Here is an 11,892-nt window from a genome sequence, read left to right as displayed (position 1 = left end):
ATTTAGTCTCTTTGGAAATTCAATCCCACATTTTTTGAAATTATCTATTTTAAAACCTGAATTTGTAATAGCAAAATCAAAAACAAAAAGCCACTGCCTGTATGGGTATAAATATGGGGAAAGTATTTCATACCTTTGTAGAGACAAGCACAAATTCAGACACATAAAATAGTGTTTTAAGCAAAGGTTGTGTAGTTTTGCTCCTCTTTGCTAATTGATAGTCCACGAGAGCCGAAGGCTTTATGGCTGATGATTTGAAATTTTATAATACGTTGATTGGCTGAGGTGACCGGATACAGCTGTATCTGTTTAACACAAACTGTAAACAGGTCTGTCTGTTGCAGAATCACCTGGTCTCTCCATAGGCTAACAATTATCGATATATTTCTTTGGATTACTGAGACAACGGCCAAAATAATAGCTTTTGTTAGGCAACCTGAGAGGATCAGAACCATTTCTCTATATAGTCTCTTCCTGATTCAGCTTTCTGGCTCATCTCAGCAGTCTTCTATACAAAAACACATTTTACTGTCTGATGTGCTGTGTCTGTAATAAGTGCCTTGTCTGGGTCCCACTGCCACAGTGTCTTCCACTTCTGGCGTTTTTCACCTCAGTGGTCTTTGAGAACCACAGTCATAAGGATGGTCATATGTGAAGTACAGTATAGAGACAAGCTACCAGCCTATTATGAAACATTGGCGGCTGTGATCCATGTGCCACAGAGGCAGGAGTAAGCTGTAACAGGCTGTTTTATACTGTACAGGACCTCATTAACATAATTTGATTTTAACTTCTGTTAAAACCCATTAGCTGTGGGCAGACTACTTTTGATAGTTTAGCACACTTAATGTTACTTATTTCTTCAAAGCTGAAAATAACAGCACCACAGATGTGTTATCTGCTTGAATGAGTTTTAAAAATGTTATGTAGAGAAAACCTTATTAATGTGATATCCCAGGTCATCCTTAATAGGCACTACATTTCAAAACAATTTTGTCGAGATTTTACATAGACATCCACAGCAGAAAAACAAATTAGTCTAACCCTATTTTTGATGGAAATCCTGATTCCAAAGTGCTTCCCCAAAATCAGAAAATCTGATTACACTTAAGCACAAGTCATTGCACAAAGGGAGTTTTTCATTTCTATCTTTTATGCATCTTAAATTAAATTTCTTCTTCTACAGACTTTATTACATAACAAGATAAAAATGCATGTTTTTTTATTTTTCTGTGAAACAAGGAACAAAAGGTAGAAAATGCCTGTTAATTAAATTTGGTACTGTACATAATGGAACCCTTTTTTCCACTGTGGTGATATTCTACTGTATTTTGAAATGGAGCTCTGGGTGTCTCTGCAGTATAGTGCCCTTGTCTTATTTATAGGAAAAAAAGGTGAGAGAAAATGAGGCTGCTGATGCTGGTAGTTTCCCCCTCCCAGGCATAAATCGTTGTTTTAAACTAGAGATTTCATCGGGGTTTTTTTCTTGGAGTTTTTCAGAAGGCCGGGGACTGGCTGCATTAGCTCTGCTGTCTCTTTGCAGGCGATAAAAATGAGGCAATCCTCTTGAGCATGAGGTAGATGTCGAGGTGGCCATTTGGGGAGGTGTGTGTGTGTGGAGGGAGGGGAAGGGAGGGCTGCAGTACTGTGCGTGGGCGTGAGACAGCCGCAGAACTTCACACTGTGTGGAAAACCCCAGCTCTTTCAGCAGAAGGCGAGATCAACAGACGTAATTTATTAAGAGACTATCTCTCATCAATAGGAGGGTAGCTAAGAGTGCTTTATAGGCCGGTGTTTTAACCCCTCTGACCTTTCTGCAATGTGCTGTTCTTTTTTACTGCTTAGAGTTACTCTGGGAGAGCTGACAGGCTCACGCTACAGCTTAAGCACAAGTAAGAGGATGGCGCAGGCTTTATACCCAGCTGTGGCTGACAAAACTCATTACCTTAGAGATTATTTTTTGACTAGTCATTTATAGGACTAGTCTGTACACTTGATTGGAAAGATTGGAACGTCAACAACAACTTAGCTTTTTAACCAGACACACTGACCCATTGCTCATGGGCAAAATAAAACCCATCAATGTCTATATTTACATGTATGGATTGTAATTACTGTAATAATTACTGTTAATTGTGACACTATGAGAGACTGACTTACTTTTTGGATAAGTAGTATTATGCAATAACACCCCTTCCAAAAGAGCTGATGAGCATCCGTGACCAAAGACTGAAATAACACGAAGGTTCAGAGCCAGCAGCAGCTAGAAGATGGCTGTGGTGCTCTGTTAAACCATTCTACAGTGGGAGAACACTACTCTGTGGGACGCACTCCCTCAGATCACCATGTAGACAGGGAGCCAGGAAGGTTTCAAAACTAGGAAAACTGCGTCGAAGATAACCTGCGAACTGAGAGACAAGTGAAGCCCTGCAGACTCCTGAAGTGGCTCGGATCAGCCAACCCTCTGTGAGACTCCGATCAGCCAGCCTAGCCAGGCTGAAAGGCTGAAAGTGAAGCACTTTTCAGAAGAAACTGAAAGAGGTGAGCAATGAGCTGGAAAAGGCTCAGAGCAGCTGCCACAGTCTCCAGGCAGAGCTGGAAAAGGCCTCGCAGGAGATGTCATCCCTTTTTGAGTTCCATTACTGGGAGTGAAAGAAAAGGGGGCGCAGGTGAAAAATCTGCAGTCTCTGGCCAGCCAGGTCCTTTTCAGAATAGAAACAGCTGGAAGAGAGAAACCTTTCTACCATCGATATCCAGAGTCTTTCACAGCAACATTTAAAGGCTAACAAAGCACTGGCAGTTGCCGGAAAGCAGTACTAAGACTTTCAGAGGAGTTTAACCCAAGAGTGCGCAGTGGTAATGAAAGTTCAGCAACTGTGACCCAGGAGTTCCATGGGGTGAGAGAGAGCTGCCATGACGTCTGACCCAAGAAACCCCAGAACCGAACAAGAAGGAACCACAGAAAGGCACGCAGCCTCCAGGAGACATCTGGTAACAAATATCTGATTCTTGTCGAGAAAAGCAGGGACTTGTAGCATTTGTCCTTCAAACGGGAAATGACTCACAGTGAAGGTTATTCAACCCAGGAAGAGCCTTGAAAACTGTGCCCCTTCAGCCATTGTCTATGGCAGATGACACTCTCCCTCTAAGAGTAAGTTGTGGGGCGAGGAGTTGTGGAAGACCGGCTTAAGTATGGGCAGTAGTTACAGCTGACCTGGCACTAGAAGCCGCCATATTGCCTCTGATTACTTGTAAATAGCCACAAGAATGACTTAATTATTGTTCAATTGTTAAAAAGTTTAGAATTCCACATTCTCATATGGGTGAAATTAGGCTTTTGATTGGTATGTAAAAAGCGTGTGTGGTACTAGTAGTGGGAGAGGCTCAAAAGGAGTTCTTGCATACTAAAGCCTTCTACTCTTCACTGTGTGATCATTGTGAGTTTTTGGTAATGCAGTTTCTCCTTTTTTCACAGTTTTATAGATATTGATGTCCTGTTTGAGATTGTTATAGGTGAAAGTGCAAAGATACTCAGTCCAACCCTTCATGGTAACTAAGGCTTTGGTCATGGATTAGTAATTGGATTTGCCTAGTGATATATAATAACCCATAACATTTTCTTTCAAACAATTTTGCATTTTTAGATGTACTTTTTAGATGAAAAGAGGCCTGTTTTTAATTTAATTTAAAAGACATCTTGTGCTCTGCAGGAAGCAATCAGAAGTGATGGCTGTAAGTTTAAAACATGCATTATGTATGATATCAAGGTCATATCCATGAGAAGGCACTTAATTTCCATTTAACAGAGTGAAGTTCTCTATGAAGAGAGAGCTGAAGAATTATATGTTGTACTTGTATTATTTTGTGGTTAGTACCCTGCAATTAAATAATTAGCACATGTGAAACACTGCCATCTTAATTAAAAGTGAAGTGTTTAGAGATTTTATTGAAAAAGAAAAAACACCTTTCACATAACCATAAGTTAGTTTACTACTAAATTCAAATTCTTAAATCCAATTGACACAGCAGTGTTGACAGTGCACAATGGTTTTGATATTCTCTTGCAATGCAAAGCCCTTTTACAGCATTTCATGCTGAGATCAGCACATTATTTAAATCCTATGGCCCACTGGCATTTCACATTGAGAGTGACCTGAATTGAAATTAAAGCAGAAAAATGGAACATGGCTGCAATAATTGACACAGAGCAGAACTGCAATAGGGCTGTGCCCTTCTTTATGGCTTTGGGATAAGATATTGTTGTGTACGCTAACTAATTTATTTCTATTGTTACAGGGTATTGTAAATGTCTGCTAGAGTGCCTTTAAGAATCTAGATACAGAGGGTGAAACCTGGCTTGTGTCAACATTTCCAGTTCTCAGGGAACTTAGAAGCAAGGAGAGGTTTGCTTATATGTAGAGGTAGGAGATTCAGTGATGAAAGCAATTGGAATGTTTACCTTGGTTTATCTTAATTAAATGACTTGGTAAATGACTAAGAGTGTCCTCCGAAGAACTAGATGCACAGCATAAAACACAGAAGTAAAAAGGAGCACATGGGAGAAATAACAAGGGGCAGATAGAAAATACCAGAGAGCTCATTAACCTGATCATCTGCAAAGAGCAGATTGGAGCTGTTTGAGATTTGGACCTTGTAAAGAGAGCCTGACATTCTGTCATTGCTAGAAACTCTGATCTCTAGTGTAAAGAATCCCTCAATTAAAGATGGCACATCCTGGTTAGTGCATACATTTTTAGAATAGGGAGATAGGTTCCCATTGATTTTGTAGCATCCAGGTTTACAGAGAGAGAGATTTAACTGTAGGTCTATTATGTTTAGTTTAGAAGGCAGCTTTCTCTTCTTTTGGCCATTGTACTGTAGGTCATACGGTATATATTGTACCTGTATATCTGAGCCTCTCTGGGCATCGGATTCTGGCATAATCCCCACACCAAAAAGTATGAGAGTGAAACAATCAAGACCATTGATCAAACTTTGTGCAAGTGAATAAGATTCAATAATGCTTTTTTTAAAAAAAAATATTTCGACCGACTCAGTTTTGGGATACAATTACGGCACTGTGCACCGCACCATCCAGGCCCTAAAGAATTTCCCCAAAAAATTCAGAATGAAGCAAAAAATCACTGGTCCTAAACCTGACTTGGGCCCCATAATCCAGCACTGAGCTTTAGAATTGTCTATGTAGTGCGTGAAAGGAAACCCTTACCTTACCTGGGGTGTCAACTGAGCATTTTCTGCGATCTATATCTGAACCTCTCCTGTCATCGGATTTTGAAATGTTACCCAAACCAAAAAGTATGAGAGTGAAACAATCAAGACCATTGATCAAAGCCCTTGCAAGTGAATGAGATTCAATAATGCTTGGTTACAAATTTTAATCCGACTGATTCACTTTTGGCATATAATTATGGCACGGTGCACCGTGCCATCAAGGCCCCAGAGAGTTTCCGGAAAAAAAAAATTCAGATAGGAGCAAAAGATCACTCGTCATAAACCTGACTTGGGCCCCAAAAACCAGTGCTGACCTTAAAAATTGTCTAAGTAGTGCATGAATTTTAACCCTAACCCTAGCTGGGGTGTCAACTGAGCATTTCCACAATCTACAGTATGAGTTGAATACTTGGTAGTAGTCTGGAGTTTTTTTGGGACTCCTTGTTAATACTTGTATGTTGTATGTTTATGTTGTGTGTAGTTTAGTGTGTGTAGTGTTATTGTTAATAAATATTTGTTTTACCCAGTGTGCTTGAATTATCAATATTTTCACCACAGCTTTGCCAGAGAACAAAGAACTCAGGTTCTAATTATTGCAAACCAACCACTCAAAATATTCTTGTGATTGGTTGTAATCATTTATTTTACATATTGATTAATTTGGTTGAGTATTTTCTGATATTGATTATTTTCATAAACCCCTATTAGAAATAACATTTCTGTTCCTATATTATATATAGGAAACACCAGATCTACTGTAGGTCTTTCATCTGCACCCAACAAGCTTGTTTTACTGCTTGTTTTAGGGGGCCATCCATCTTGAGATTATTGATCATCCCATTTTGTCTGGAATATGAGAAAATAAGAACATTTACAAATGAGGCCAATCCACCCATCTAGATTATTGGTTTACTGGTAATTAATTAAGCTATGGAGCCAGTGATCTCACACAGCCATTTCTGTGAAGCAGCAAGGGTAGCAGCTTTGACAATGTGGCTGGGTAGCTTGTTCGAGATGCCTACAACCCTTTGCGTAAATACAGTAAATGTACTTTTCTGTACATTTGTGTCTTCTGGTTCACATTTCACTGCTCATTCTGAAGTGTGTGCTGCATGTCTAAAGTGGAATTATTGTTTACTTTCTGAAGTACCATTTCTTATCTTTTCTTTTGTTGAAATACTTTTGGCCATTTAGTGTGTGGGTTCATATGTGCAGAATCAAATGGGCTTCATTCATTATTGGTCTTTGTCCATCCACTTCAAAATGAATTTAAAAAAAAGTGGTTGAAAGGTCTTTCTGACAGAGTGAACCAATCTAGTTTTCAAGACACAGAGTTGGGACAATAAGGAACAAATGGAATTAAGGAACACAAGAAATTAAGGGAGCCTTTTTACATCAGCAATATTTTACTGAAGACATCATTTAATTTTTAACAAGTTCAAAATGTGCAATTTTATTTAAATTTGATTTTTTTCAAGCACTGCAATAAGCTCAAAGTTGTTCTGGAAAATGGCTATTAAAAAACTGAATGTATTTTTCAAAGGTGTTTGAAATAATTGACGCAAATCTGAAAGAGACAAGAATTATGTTTATAAATGTCTGGTCTTAAGAATATAAAAAATGGTTTCAAGCAAAGTCATTCTTTGTGACTAAGGTCATTCAGCCAATTTGATAATTAAAAGTTAATTTACCTGGGGTATCTCATCCCCTATCCATCCATATCCAACCCACCCATGTTTGTCTGTTTTTTTCTTTAAAAGCCAGGATATTGGCTTCAATAACATACTTTGAAAGCTACCTTCACACTTTGAAATGCATTTTAAATCAATTTTAAAGTTTCCATTCTGGTTTGTATTTCACTGTTTATTTTGAAGAAGTCCATTGTGTTGGACAGTCTCCTCACAGTCCTCTCATACTTTTCTCAGTTCAAGACTGAAATTGTTCAGTTGTTTTAGCACGTACAGTACAGTAGGACATTCCTTCAGGCTCAAAAGAGTAATTGCTTGCTCCTCTCTAGATTGATTCCAGAGACTTGTATTCAGCTTCATTTTTCGGTTAATATAATTGTACACAATATTCTAAATGGAGTCTTACTGGTGCATTGTACAATTTGAATGCAATATACCCTGATTGAAATTCTGTCTTTATGCTACATGTCCTAACATTTTGTTAGCCTTAACAGTTTTCATAAGTAGCCTCTTCAAGCTCAGCATTTCTCATTTTGTATATTTTGCTATAGCTATCTACACATGATATTCTGCTCTTTTCTACATTTAGTGTCATCTGCCAGCTGTTTGTGCAGTCTTAAATTTTATCAAAATCCTTTCAATTTGTTTTTCTGCTTCTGCCTTGCTTACTAAACCTCTCATTTTGGCGAGCAGCGATCATATTATAGATCCTTTTGGGACTCCAATAATTACTTCACCCCAGCCAGTTCTCAATCCAGATACACACATTTTCCTGAATACCTGCCATTTATAATTTGAGAGTGAATCTTTTAAGCAAAACTTTATTACATTTCTTCTAAAAAATATAAATACAATTGTGTTTTCTATGTAGGTGTTTATTACTTGCTTGTTCAAAATACAAGTAACATTTTCATTTTCTACATCAATGTTAACTATCCACCAGTGCATAGGGACACAGCTGGATGCCCAGTAACAAACCAAGCCTAAGCCTCCTAAGCTGTGAGATGATGCTGTTTTTTTTTCACGAGAGGCATTTAAACAAGTACAAGGTTTAGATTTTATCCTGTCTAGAAACGAACCATGCATACAGATCACATCAGAAAAAGACAGGAGATTTCAGTCTCTTAACAATATCAGCTTTGTCTTAGAAACTCTTTACCAAAAGAATTCTTTGGATCCAATCCAAGGAATTGTATAGTTAAGATCCATACATTATTCTTCATTTTATAAATGCTTGGTTTGTTTCAGATTCCTGACTGATTTGTCGTGGGTTCAAGTACCTACTGCAGACACAGGTGTTGAGCCTTGAATAAGATACTTTACCCCAGTGGCTCCAGTTCACCCAGTTGTATCAGTGAGGACCACCATTGCTTGGAGGTCACCCCTGCGATGGACCAGTGTCCAAGGGGGAGTCAAGTGCTCTCAGCTGCTCAACACCAGGTGACAGGGAGGATACCGGGCATTCTGAGCTGCTGTGTTCTAAGAAGGATTTAATCTATTTTATCAAATTTAACAGTTCTTCAGTTTGGCTTCTCAGACCACACCTTGGAGGGTTGTGGATTCAAATCCTGAGTGAGGCACTGATGTTATAATCTGGAGCAGGACAATCCATTCAAAACCATTGCAGTACAGCAGGTCTCCAGGTCCTCACTGTGACAGAGAATTTATTCTTCATTGACTTACCCGGTCAATTAAAAATAATTCTTTGTGTTTAAATGGATTTGTGGGACACCATCTTGTGTATACAAACTATATATTGTAACGACCGCGGGGTGTGGCACGCAATGGAGCAGGGGTAGGACTCAGGAACAGGGGTTAAACAACACATTTATTAACCAGAACCGGGGAAAGGTGCATACACAGGGACAGGGGTCACAGCACTGCACCTATGAAGGGAAGTGGCTGTCTCCCAGCCTCCGTCCCACCATGTACAGTCCAGTAGTCCCGCCCCCAGGTGCTGTTCCCAGCCTGCCTTGCGTGTGCATGGCTAAAGTGTCCCACATGGCGCTGAATTATATAGAAATATATATAATTTTCTTAAGGAATATTTTACTTTACCTTTTAATCTATAATACATAATTATGTTTTTTAATCTTTCCTTTATTCAGTCAACTTACTGTGCTATTTTCTCCTGCTGTGTGTTCTGTGTGTGTACTTTTGTATAGCACAGACTAGACTTATTTAAGTTGTTTATAAATAATATATAACATATAATAGTTGTATCCTGTTTCCCCTTTCATTCTGTGCTGTGTCTAAAATGTACTATGTAACTGATTTCAGAGAACCCTTAATAAAGAAATACCCTATGTTTCTTCCATTAAGCAATACACTCACCTCCTTGAGCATTCTGAACACAAGAAGCACTCGCTGGCCAGCAAACTATCTTATCGATATCGGTGTTAAGGAGTTGTGTTACATCTACAGTATAAAGACACCATACTGTATGTGTTTCATCTTCCTATTCCTGTCCTGCTATTGGATTTGAAATGCATTTTGCTCCATCTGCTGGATAAAAAAGGTGATCACGTACTGTGGATGATAATGGAATATATTCCTTTTATTTAATTTCCTCTTGATTTTCAAGTGCAGATAAGATACCTGTGCAGGTAGGTAAGATCATAGAAAGCAAATTCTCATTTTATTCTTAAAAATACATTTAAAGTATCTTTATACTTACTGTACATACTGTACATCCAATACACAGAAAAAATAATGTGCCGTGTTGGAGACAACTTGAGTGCTTTTGAAGCCATTTGGAGTCTCTTGTTAGCTTTATTTTAACCAAATTTTCCATCTAGGTGCAATATGTCTTTTCTCTACTTCTATATAGCAATAAAGAAGGGGTGGAGTGGAGTTAATATGCTGCTCTTGGTAAAGGGTGACCTCCAGCATACAAATTTAATAATGCATGACTGGGTTACAGACTAGTATAGTACACCTGTTAAGCATTATACTAAGAAAGTGTTTTCAAGTTTTCATGGAACTGCTTTAAAACGAGTACCCAGGTAGTTATAGCTCATTACATTTGATGGGAGCTCCCAAGGTGTGTTTCCTCATACTGTACTGTCTGTCTGGAGGGGCATGCATATGGCTATCACTGGTCAAAAGCAGGAATCAGTGGCTCTGCTGTTGAGTAAACCACTGCAGTGTAACGTGCAAAAACACCGCATCAAAGCAAAGATCCTCAAGGAAACTGAACTGCACAAACTGTGCTTGCACATCAGTTATACAATCACTTGCAGGGCATTTTAACATCTCTTTAGATACTATTTGTTTTTTATCCTATTCTTTTGTTACTCAGCGAGCATCAGAGAAACATCGTGTGGACTCTGCAGCTGATTATTTGACATAGTCAAAAAGTGATTTTCTCATTTTTCTTCTTTTCCGCAAGCTTTTTTTATGGATCAGAAAGTAACATGAAGTAAGTATGTTTCAGTAGCCCAGAAACAGAAAAGGGAAAAATGTTCCACAAGTACTGTGGCTCCTTTTGAAATTCTGCCATTATATCGGACAAAATGAAAAACAAATTCACCTCAAAAGGAATGGAGTCTAACCGCTAGTTCATATTATTCACAAATGACAACTACTGTTTTTAATTACGCGGGGATTAACGTAGTATAATCCCATCTGACAACAAAAAATACATTTTTATCTGAAGCTGTGCTTTTTCCAGGTTTTCTTTATTAATTGTCCTGAGAGGCTTTCACTGCTGCTCTTGAAAACACAAGAACATAAGAAAGCTTACAAACAAGGTCTTCCCTGTTTGGTAGTTAGGAGTTTATTGACCCTGCTGTTTCTTGAAAGAAGCCAGAGTATCTAGTTCAGCAACATGACTGGGTAGTTTGTTCCATTCTCCCACTGCCCTTTGGGTAAAGAAATACATCCTGTTTTTAGTTTTAAATGCACTACCACATAGTTTCCATTTGGGCCCTTATGTATCACTGTTTCTCAGAAGAAATCTTCTGGGTTGACTTTGTTGTGATTTCGAATACTTGTACCATTATAATTTTCTCTGTTCAAGCCTAAAAAAGACCAGTTCCTTAAGCCTGTCGGTGTGAGGCAGCAATCACTTATTTTCTATAACCTGATGACAAATATTGTTCACAATATTCTAAATGAGGCTATACTAGTACATCATATAATTTTAACATACCATCCCTTGATGTGAACTGTGTTCTTCTTACTGTTTATCACAGCATTTTATTTGCCTTCTTAATTAGGTAGGTTAGGTCCCCTTTTCAGGCCATAAAAGCCCATGGGGTGCAAGGGCCACCATTTTTCTCAACCACCCAATGCTGGAGGAGGAGGTGATGTGGTCAGCATCACACTCCAGCTGGCCTATAACCCCTGGAAGGATTAACACCTGGTACTCATTTGAAAAGCAGGCTGAGTGGACCTGGGAGCCATCTGGAAGGAATTAGAGCAAGCTAGATTGCTTACCCCTACCCGGGAATGAACCCAGGTCCTTCCTGTCAGGAGTGAGACACCCTTGCTGTCGGAGCTACCACGGCTCCACCTTCTTAATTGCTTCCTCACATTGTCAGAAAGATGTAAATCAAAAATAATACCTAAGTCTTTTTCATCTCATCTAGCTCACCATTCCCCTTTTTGTATTTATAATTTATGTTTTTACTGCCTGCTTGCAAAACCCCACATTTGTCTTAAATTAAACATCATCTGCCAGTGGTGTGCCCAGTCTTGAATTCTATCTAAATATTTTTGAATTTCATTTACTGCTTCTACAGTGTTTTCTAATCATATTTGGACATAAGCTGCAGACTTGATTAGTTTAATAAGTATTCCAGAATTCAGAATTCAGAAATAATAATAAATAATTGGCCAACAAGAGGAAGGTTAAATCTGTCAGTTAGTTCACTTGGTTTTTAGTGCTTAATTAATATTATGATCTTGTCTGGCCACATTCATCTTGAAAAATGAATGATAAATGTCTGATGTCTTTCTCCATCTAACT

The sequence above is a fragment of the Atractosteus spatula genome, chromosome 4, assembly GCF_055471065.1.
Source record: "Atractosteus spatula isolate fAtrSpa1 chromosome 4, fAtrSpa1.hap1, whole genome shotgun sequence".
Taxonomy (NCBI): Eukaryota; Metazoa; Chordata; class Actinopteri; order Semionotiformes; family Lepisosteidae; genus Atractosteus; species Atractosteus spatula.
The sequence above is the reverse complement of the archived record's forward strand: the minus strand, read 5'-3'. Positions refer to the sequence as shown.